At 37.7% G+C, this 10,243-nt stretch overlaps 1 non-coding gene across 1 annotated transcript; it reads left to right on the top strand.

Annotated features, from left to right (window-relative positions):
- Positions 1-655: 655 nt before the first annotated feature.
- Positions 656-762, top strand: LOC128286274 (small nucleolar RNA R71). The gene has a single exon (XR_008276817.1). It is a non-coding gene; the product is annotated as a small nucleolar RNA R71 (small nucleolar RNA).
- Positions 763-10,243: the final 9,481 nt, after the last annotated feature.

Here is a 10,243-nt window from a genome sequence, read left to right as displayed (position 1 = left end):
GAGATTAGTTTGGAAAGCTGGCATATCTGAGTTTTGAGCCCTTGGATTGACGCTTGTTGATTTTTTAGTACTGTCTCGGTGTTCTGAAAATGGGTTTCTGACATTGATATAAACTTTGAAAGCATCTTTTCAAGGTTTGGCTTCTTTTCCTGTTGGTAGGGTGGTTGTTGGTAGCCCGGAGGATGTTGTGGTCTTTGATTTCCTTGACCGCCCCACGAGAAATTGGGGTGGTTCCTCCAACCTGCATTATAAGTGTTACTATATGGATTGTTTTGAGGTCCCATGTAGTTTAATTACTCGTTATCCATGTTGTGGCTATAAGGTTGGTATTCCGAATGGTTTGTTCCACCGCTACTTGCTTCGCACTGCATTAATGGGTGAACCTGTGAAGAACTAAGAAAACCATCAATCTTTTTATTTAAGAGTTCTACCTGATTAGAGAGTATGATGACCGAATCGACGTTATAAATATCGGCTGTTTTTGTTGGCTTTATCCTCATGACTTGCCACTGATAGTTATTCAGTGACATCTCCTCTATAAACTCATAGGCATCTTCTGGTGTTTTATTGTTGATGGTTCTGCCTGCCGCTGCGTCAACCATTTGCCGAGTCGAACGATTCAGACCAAAATGTTTGTACTTGGAGCCAAAGCGGTAACCCATGGTGAGGGCACCTTATCAGAAGGTCCTTGTATCTCTCCCATGCATCGTAGAGTGTTTCTAAATCCATCTACACAAAAGAAGAGATATCATTACGTAATTTAGCCGTTTTAGCTGGCGGAGAATATTTTAGTAAGAAATTTTTGGTCATTTGTTCCCAAGTAGTAATTGACCCTCGTGGTAACGAGTTCAACCACTATTTAGCTTTGTTCCTTAGTGAAAAAGGTAATAACTGAAGATGAATGGCATTATCAGAAACGCCATTGATTTTAAATGTATCGTAAAATTCCAAAAAGTTTGCTAAGTGAGCGTTGGGATCTTTATCCTGCAAACCATCAAACTGAACAAATTGCTGTATCATTTGAATAGTGTTAGGTTTTAATTCAAAAGTATTTGCAGCTACATCAGGTCTAACTATGCTTGATTCAGTTCCTGTTAAAGAAGGTTTAGCTTAATCATACATAGTGTGTGGAGCAGGATTTTAATTAACCGTAATTGCAGGAGGTACCTGATTGCCTTGGTTTTCAGCCATCTCTTCGGTTGGGGGTTGAGTATCGTCTTCTTGCTCGTTCTCCGTGTATCTTATTGTGACACCCCTAATTTGACCCTAGTCGGAAAGTGGTTTCGGGACCACAAAACCGAGCCACAAAAATAATTAATTGTTATATTTTATGCTTATTATTTATGAATAAGTATGTGTGAAAATTTCATGCTTTAATTTTGTCATTTGGATGTGAAATAAATAAAAAGGGGCTTATGTGAAAAATCTTGAAAATGTCATAGGTTAATTGGTAGTGGCTAAAAATTTGCATGGTTTGAAGCATGAGGGACTTGCATGTCAAACATTCCTTTTTCTTGGTAATGGACGACAAGGATGGGCATGAATGACACATTTTGGCATTTTGTATGTTATATTTTAGTTAAATAATATCAAATAGTTTTATAATAAATCAAGTTATTATATGTCATAAGTGATAAGAGGAATTAAATAATTAAAAGGGTGAGAAAAAAACAAAGTTGGGTTTTTTGCCTAAAGGAGGGGGGAGAAAGTTTGGTTGCTTTGATTTTTGGCTTAGAAGATGGCTAGAATGAGGTATGTATTGAATGATTCTTGAAAATCTATGCATGTTTGAGATGATTAGTTCAAACTCTACTTATCCCATAGATTAAACTTAGAATTTTGAGGTTTGAGATTCGGTCAATAAGCTTGAAACTCATAGTAGTTTGTTTTGGTAAGCTTGGTATCTGAGATGATAGATGTGTTTTGGTTTTGGTTTGATAATGATGTTAATGATGGTGATTTTCGGTCATGCATTAACTTAAATTGTAAGTATGATTTATGGTATAATTTGTGTGATGGAATGGTCTTGAGATTTGGCTTGATTAAATGGGTAAAATGCTAAGTGTTTTAAAGATGATGTAATGGTTATTTCGGTTTATGTGAAGTAAATATAGATGATGGTTATAAGTTGTTTTATGATTTGATAATGGTGATTAAATCTTGTAGTTAAGTGTTTAGATATATATATATATTAATAATGAATTTAGTTGTACTTGCTATGTGAGAAATGTGCAATGCTATAGGTATTTGATTATTAGATATGGTTATTTTAAGTTGATTTGTAATGGTATGATTGCATTGATGAAATGGTTTGGAAATGGTGGGAAGAATTGGCTATTATGCTTGATACTAATGCGAATATGAGAATGTTGTACTTGAAAATGTAGGTGAACATGACAAGTGTATTCGACTTAGGGCATAAAGGATATGAAAATTTGGTATTTATTTTTGATTGTGTGTGTATGACCATGGATAATTGGCTGCACAAATATTCGAATACATAATGTATGATAAATTTATTAAGCTACAAAACATTATACATGATCGGCCAATGTAAATTATTTGAGTAAAGTATATCTTGATGGTACATTTCGGCTAGTATAAAATGTATATGGATGTCGTATGACTATGTTTAATTTGGGAAGTAAATTGTTTGATTTAGCTCAAGAGCCTAGAGGATCAAAGTTGGATAAGGGAAAGGAAAAAGTGATCGAATAGCCGTCGTAATCGTTCGGCAACTTCCGAGGTAAGTTTTAAGTGATTAAACGTTGAGTAAATTCAATCATAATAGGACATAATTTAATAAGATATGATGTGGCCATGATATGTCTTAAACTCAAATGTTAAGTTCATAAGTGTTTGGACTTGGAAATTTAAGAGCAAATTGTAATAACTTGCTTAGGACAGCGGCAGTAACGTGATTTTAGAAAATCACTATAAATTGTTGGTGTAGAATTATAGGCTGAATAAAATATGTGATCAAAGCTTAATTAGTCTAGTTTCTTATAAAAGAGACTGTGTAAGCAAAGAAATTTCCTATAAAGAGATATTTAAAGTTGTGTGAGATAGTGTCAGAATGACTCCGAAATCCCCTGTTCTGTTTTTAGAAAATCATTATAATTTGTACAAAAATGGTTATAAGATAAAATTTATATGCTTAGACTCCTTAATGAGTCTAGTTTCAAATGAAATCAAATATAACATATTTTTAATTCTGTACAATGAGAAATTTGATTCGTAGTGAAGAGTGGTCAGATTAGTCAAACAGTGAAACAGGGGAAACTTTAAGAAAAATCTGGTATTGATTGGCCAAACCTAAAATTATGAAAATTTTATGGATGGAAGATATATGAGTCTATATTCAGGGAAAATTAACGGCAATTGATTTTGAGTTTTGTAGCTCCAGTTATAAATAATTTAGTGACTATTGCTCAGGAAAAACAGCTTGTAGTGAATATGTGAATTTGTTGTAAACATTGATGAAACTATTTGAGTTGCTTATAAGCTATTGCTGAAATTGATGTACAAGATAAATATATATGTGTGTGGTAAAGCCGAATGGCTAATGTGAAATATGTATGAGATATGTATATGTGGCAAAGCCGAATGGCTAATGTGAAATATGTATGAGATATGTATATGTGGTAAAGCCGAATGGCTAGTGTGAAATATGTATGAGATATGTATATGTGGTAAAGCCGAATGGCTAGTGTGAAATATGTATGAGATATGTATATGAGGTAAAGCCGAATGGCTAGTGTGAAATATGTATGAGATATGTATATGCGGTAAAGCCGAATGGCTAGTGTGAAATATGTATGAGATATGTATATGCGGTAAAGCCGAATGGCTAGTGTGAAATATGTATGAGATATGTATATGCGGTAAAGCCGAATGGCTAGTGTGAAATATGTATGAGATATGTATATGCGGTAAAGCCGAATGGCTAGTGTGAAATATGTATGAGATATGTATATGCGGTAAAGCCGAATGGCTAGTGTGAAATATGTATGAGATATGTATATGCGGTAAAGCCGAATGGCTAGTGTGAACTATGTATGAGATATGTATATGCGGTAAAGCCGAATGGCTAATGCGAAATATGTATGAGATATGTATATGTGGTAAAGCCGAATGGCTAGTGATTCGGCTAGTGTGAAATATGTAGGAGATGTGTGTATATTGTGGCTGAATGACCAAATGTGAAAGGTGTGTATTATTAGATATTTGATGAGGCAAATGAATTACAAATATGACAGTCGATGTGAATGTTGTAACATGTGAATAAATGTACATGAAACTTGGAAATATATTCCGGGTAAGACCCGATGACTATGTGTGGAGATTATGTCCGGGTAAGACCCGATGACTACGTGTGGAGATTTTGTCCGGGTAAGACCGATAACTACGTGTGGGGACTATTCGAGCTAAAGGTTTCGCTGAAGATTCGAGTATAGCATAAGATTATACGACCTCACAGTAACGATTGGTAATAAATACGTTCAATGCGTTAAGCTGGTCAGGTATGTATTTCGAGATTATATTTAAGCTTGATTTGGACTAAATCACAAGGTCGTTATGTGATGCATATGTGAGTAAAGCAATAAGACTGTTCTATGATTATTGTGCGTTTGGTCAATGTGGAAAGTTAGGTGAAAATGTGTAATGTACCTATGTTTATAAGAGATCACTATCAAGTGAGAATTTATTTGCCTATTATATATGATGAGATGGGCATATTCGGTAAAGGGATGGTATGCCCGAAGGAAGAGTGAAATAAAAATACGAACAACTATGTTATAATTTGATTGTTATCTGTTGACACTGCTTAAAACTTACTAAGCATTGTAATGCTTACTCCGTTTACTTTGTTTCCTTTGTTTTATAGATCTCATTTGGAAGCTACAGGCTCGGGGATCGTCAGTAACTAGTCACACTATCACTATCCACTGCTTGTTACTGTTATGTTTTGAATTATTTTATGGCATGTAAAGAATAGACTAGTGGCCGAAGAATATTTTGGTTAATGTATATAAGCTATGCGAAAATGGCATCTTTTAAATGTGTACTTATAGCAGTTAAATTGTATCCCTGACTGTCTTTAGTATTTACCTAAAGGAACTTTCTTTATAAAAAAAAATATTCAAAATTTTTACTGTTTGGATATGAGTTTCAAGTCCGGTAATGCCCCTTTACCTATTCCGACGACGGATACGGGATAGGGGTGTTACACTTAAGCTGCGCCTTATTTCTCTTTGGTTTCTATGAACTGTATGATCGATTTCTTCGTCAAAAAGTAATGGCCCCGATAGGTTTCTTCTAGTCATAAACTGTAAAAACCTGCCAAGAGAAAAAAAAGAGTAGGTTAATAAATAATAATAATAAAATTAAATTAAATTGCAAGAAAAATAAATGGCTAAAGTAATAAAAATTGAGTGTTCCTAATATCTTAGTTCCCCGGCAACGGCGCCGAAAACTTGATTGCGTGATTTCGTGATAGGTTTTAAATATTTATAATTACTCGTTCTTAAACTAACTATTATTTGGATGTAGGCAAGTGTACCTATCGAATAGTAGTATAGTTTTAGCAAGACTGGATTGTCGGACCCAAAGGAACTAAAAGTCCTAGTAATGACTGTCTTTTTATTATCTAGCCTAAGAATAATGGGGTTTTGTTTTAACTAAATAATTATCTAAACTAAAAACTCACAGAGAAAAGAATTGGGGAATTGCTTTTGGGAAAAATCGATTGATTTAAGACAATACCTAAGGAAAAATCCACCTAGACTTTACTTGTTATTCTGGCTCCGAATCGGATGATTTATTCATTCAACTTGTTCCGTAGAGATCCCTAAGTTATGTTATTATCCCTATTCAAGACTAATAACGTCTAATCCCTAGATTGAATAACCGAGACTTTTCTCTAATTACCACTCTATGGTTGCATTAACTCAATCTATGGATCCCCTTATTAGGTTTCACCCTAATCCGACAAAATCTTATCACCTTATGTCTAGGCGTGCAGTCAACTCTGCTTAATTAACAAGATTCGTCTTAGGTTTCATTCTCCTTAGGTATTTAGGGGTTTTAGTTCATAACTAAATAAGAAAGCATCTCAGAAGAATAAAGAATACAAAAATAAAAAAAAAACCTAAAACTCTTGAAGGGAAATTGAGGAGAGATCTTCAGTCTTGATGATGAATCTGGCTTATGAGATGGTCCAATCGGCTTCCTTGGAGTAATTCCTTACTTCCCCTTCTCCATCTCCCTTTTCTTCATTCTTTAGTGTGTATTTATAAGCTTTGGAATGCCTAAAAACCCTCAAAATTGGCCTTTTTTGAATTGGACTCAACTTGGGCTCGGTAGGGACACGCCCGTGGCACACGCCCGTGGCACACGCCCATGTTTGATTACTTTAGGCCGTGTTCGAGTTTGCCAAATTGACACGGCCGTGTGGTTTGCCCGTGTGAGGAGGTCCAGGCTGTGTTGATTTCGTACTTTGGCCCATTTTCTCCATTTTTGGCCCGTTTCTCATTCCTTTCGCTCTTCTATGCTCTCCTAAGTATAAAACATGAAATTAAAGCATTAGGAGCATCGAATTCACCAATTCTAGTGAGAAATCATCCATAAAATGCATTAAACATGGGGTATGGTTATCAATCATCCTCATGCTAAGTATGCTCGAGATACCTTATGGAAACATTTGGCCAATGAGGGTCAAGGATGATTCTTGGGCCGCAGTGTCGAGGAGCTCGAAGTGTCAAGCCAATCGCATCACATAGGGGCCAATGGAGATGACCCCCTTCCCATGCAGCTCCTCTGGTGCTGAATCGCCAGGGTGACGAAATAGGGAAGGTCGATGACGTACCCGTGCAACATACATCATAAAAAGTAAGTGTCGTGAGTGTTGACGACGCCAGTGCTCTCTCACCTTCCTGTAATCGTGTGAGCCAAAATGGCGTGTAGGTACCTCAGGGAAGGTGGGAGAATTGATGCCTTGGAGCGGCTAGGATTGTAGGAGGCCGCGCCAGGGGCCAAAGTGTGCCAGCACTTCGAGGGGGAGAAGTTTATGTGGCGAGTGAGAGCATGTAGTTCATTTTCCTCCTTGAACTCCTTCATGTATAAGCCCAGTGCAGCACCAAACTCTAGGACGCTTAGCTGGCGGATTAATCCACCTAGGCAAAATTGGACCGTGCCGGGATCATCGTAATTCGTCATTACGGTCAGCAGATGAAACGTTGAGCATAGTTCCATCGTAAGCTCGAGGTATGTTGGCTCGATGATCCCAAAGAACAGCTCTAAGGGTCGGTGGTTAGGAGGGCCCGAATCGGATTAGCCAACTGAACTTGTTCTACGGCAGCCCAATCGATGTAGCGGCCCACAATTAAAGGTCGGGCCCAAAGTATTTGGAAAAGTTCTTCTTGTGGCCCACGGGGAAACTGTAGGAGAGGATGACAAATTTCAGCGGTTGGACCCGTAGAAGAGGACGCTCCCTTCCTCTTTTTTGAAGCTGGTATGGCGGTACGGCGGTCTTCTTTCCTCTTGAAGATGACATGGTACCTGCAATCTAAACTATTAATTCATTTTGAGGAATGATCAAAGTAAAATGAAGAAAAATAACAATCATAATTTCAACAACTACTAAGACTAACAAGTTAATCAAGTAATCAATTGTATGAAGTAAAAAATGGCAACGAATTTCATGGAATGCAACATGTGTGACGGATGAAAAATGTTAACACTAAAGGCATGAGTATGTCTATTGTTCTAATCATGAATATTTACTTCTAACTAATCAAATAAAGTAGAGAAATCATATAAAGAGTAAGAATTTGCACATGCAAAAGATAATAGCTTGTTCTATGAATAAAGTGTGAGTGATAGAAAGATGAAAATAATCATGACAAATGCATAGTTCTATGATAACAACATGAAGAATGAGTGCAATTAGAGGGAAAAAAGTAAACAAACGCTAGAAAAGGGTGAATGAGCGGGCAAAAATAGAGTTGGATGCGGTGCACGGGCGTGGCGGAGAGGTAGTGTGGACTTGCAACGGCTAGGGTTAGGGTTTTTGGGTGGGGAAGACAATAAATAGTGCAGGGTTTTTATAGATTTTGGGGCACACGGCCAGGTAACACGCTCGTGTTCCCCAATTTCAACCCGTGTGATTCGCGAATTTTGAATTTGGGCGCGTCTGACATTTAGTACACGTCCGTGTTCCTTGGGCGTGTGGATGCACACGGCCTTGTCGAACGACCGTGTCTAGCTTCTCCTATGCCAGTGTATGCAAGGTCCACGCCCGTGTTAATTTAACAAGTTCGACCACGAGTACTAGACACGGGCATGTCGCACACCAGTGCTGTTTTAACAGGTTCACCCACGGTTCTTCCACACGGGCATGTCGCATGCCCGTGCTATTTTGGCAGGTTAGACCACGACCATGCCGCATGGCCATGGCGTGTTATCATAGCCCGTGTTGGGGAAATTTTTTTCCTTGTTTTCACACGGCCCTAAGCACGCCCGTGTGGTTGGCCGTGTTTTTGTGGAAAAATCTGTATTCAAGATTTCTATTAGTAAGTTAGGTGTTAAATACTAAAATTTAAAGATATTAATATTGTTAGTGCTCGGGTTGCCTCCCGAGAAGCGCTTATTTATAGTCTAAGCTCGACTTACCTCTCCATTGAATGGTCATGGTGGTTCGAGGAGTTTATACTTCTCATTCCTACTATCAATCTTATCAAAATAGGGTTTTAAACGGGTGTTGTTTACCTTAAAAGTGTCGAATTTGGGATGACTCACCTCGACCGTACCGAACGAAAAAATATTAAGTACCGTAAGAGGGATTTCTTCATCCGGTCTGGCAGTGACAATGTGTGGATCTGCAGCATCTAATAAGACTTTATCGCCAACCTTAAGTTGATTCGAAAAGGTATCGAGCTCATTTTGGCGTAGTTTTGGTTTATCGTGTGTTCTCAGTTTATGTGTTCGCCATTCATCTAGCTCCTCTATTTGCAGTCTTCATTCTTCGTGAGTAGGTCCTCTATTATTGCTTGAGAATGGCTCATGTGTTTCCTTCAGACTCATTTCCAGCAACGTAGGTTGCACCATATTGTTAGTTTTAGTAGAATGGGTTAAATGATCACCTTCAATTTCTGATGTGTTGCCAGAATTGCGAGCTTAAAGGGTGATTGTTTCATCTCCCACCCGGAGTGTGAGTTCACCTGTGCCAACATAAATGATCATTTTAGCAGTTGCTAAAAAGGGCCTTCCTAGAATTAAGGGAGTGTTGCTATCCTCTTCTATGTCTAGAATAATGAAGTCAACGTGAAATATAAATTTATCAATTTTAACTAGCACATCTTCAATAATACCCCTAGGGAATCTTATAGTTTTATCTGCTAATTGAATGCTCATCCTAGTCCGTTTGGGTTTTCCGAGACCTAGTTGCTTAAACATTTTATAAGGCCTGACGTTGATACTAGCCCCTAAATCAGCTAATGCATTATTAACATCTAAACTACCAATTAAGCAAGAAATCATAAAACTTGCTGGATCTTTTAGTTTGTTGGGTAGTTTATTTTGGAGGATAGCTAAGCAAACTATGTTTAGCTCTACATGCGACGCCTCATCCAACTTCCGCTTATTTGCTAAAAGCTCCTTTAAAAACTTCATTGCGTTTGGCATCTGCGATAAAGCTTCAATAAACGGTAAGTTAATATGTAATTTTTTTAAAAGTTTAAGAAATTTACCAAATTGTTCATCTAAGCGGTCTTTCCTTGTTGCGTTGGGGTATCGTACACGAGGTTTATATTCGACAGTCACTGGTTTATTTTTATTATAATCTACCTCACCTTTACCTTTGCTTAACACCGGTTCTTGCCTCGATTCTGGCTCGGGCTCAACAAATCCTTCTTTATTTTGAACATTAATCGCGTTGAGCTGTTCCCTTGGTTTAGGTTCAGTATTACTTGGCAAGCTACCTTGTGGTCATTCGGAGATTAGTTTAGAAAGCTGGCCTATCTGACTTTCGAGCCCTTGGATTGACGCTTGTTGATTTTTAAGTGTTGTTTCGGTGTTCTGAAAGCGGGTTTCTGACATCGAGAAAAACTTTGTGAGCATCTGTTCAAGGTTCGGCTTCTTTTCCTGTTGATAGGATGGCTGTTGGTAGCCTGGAAGTGGTCGCTGATTTCCTTGGACTCCCCAATGAGAAATTGGGGTGGTTCCTCCAACTTAGATTATATGT

Source organism: Gossypium arboreum, chromosome 12 (genome assembly GCF_025698485.1).
Source record: "Gossypium arboreum isolate Shixiya-1 chromosome 12, ASM2569848v2, whole genome shotgun sequence".
Classification (NCBI taxonomy): Eukaryota; Viridiplantae; Streptophyta; class Magnoliopsida; order Malvales; family Malvaceae; genus Gossypium; species Gossypium arboreum.
Note: the sequence above shows the minus strand (reverse complement) of the source record. Positions and strands in the feature narration are given on the sequence as shown.